The following is an 861-nucleotide window of genomic DNA, read 5'->3' on the forward strand; positions in this document are numbered from 1 at the left end:
AGAAAGTACTACAACAAAATAAAATAGAAATAAATAAGGAAGAAACCATACTCCGCTCTGTCACCATGTCTGCAATTTCACCGAGGTGAATTTACGACCTACATCTAAAAATCAACAACAACATATGGTATGAGAACCGGAGGTTCTCAGTATGGTAACAGTCCCTAATATATAAGATGTAAGGTTCTGGGACGCAAAAGGCAATCCTAGAACTTCACACCAATAAAAATATCCAAGCTTAACAAAATAAATAAATAAGCTAAACCATAAACAGGATATTCTATATTAAGGTATTTCTAACTAACATAGCACCGCTGTCCTACAGCCTTCGCCAGCCTAACCTCCATGCGATCCCATCGCCACCGCCTACCGAGCCTCCTCAATCAAAGCGGAAAACACAGATAATGCAGACAAGTAAAGCACAAGTAATATACATATACAACAAGTAAGCAAATAGCAAGTAGACATGTGATTCATTTAGGCATAACTGAAGTTAAGCAAAGCAAACAAGCATATAGAAGATGCATATGATGAATGCATGTCCTATTAGCTCATGATATTACTTGTCAGTCTATAAATGCCAACCTGACATATCCTTCCAGATGTAGCCTTCCTCCATGCCCAGAGATATAGGCTTTGCATACTTATGCAGCAGAGAAATCTTCTACGTCAGAGATATAGGCTCTACACACTCATGCAGCAAAGAAGGAAACAACAACAACAACTGTCTCATCATAAATCATTCCAAAAGTATAGTGTAGGGCACACTCTTGCAATAGAAAAACTGCCAGGCCAGAGATATAGGCTCTGCATACTCTTGCAGTAGAAAAACTGCCACGCCAGAGATATAGGCTCTGCCCA

The sequence above is a fragment of the Arachis stenosperma genome, chromosome 6 (assembly GCF_014773155.1).
Source record: "Arachis stenosperma cultivar V10309 chromosome 6, arast.V10309.gnm1.PFL2, whole genome shotgun sequence".
In the NCBI taxonomy this organism is placed as follows: domain Eukaryota; kingdom Viridiplantae; phylum Streptophyta; class Magnoliopsida; order Fabales; family Fabaceae; genus Arachis; species Arachis stenosperma.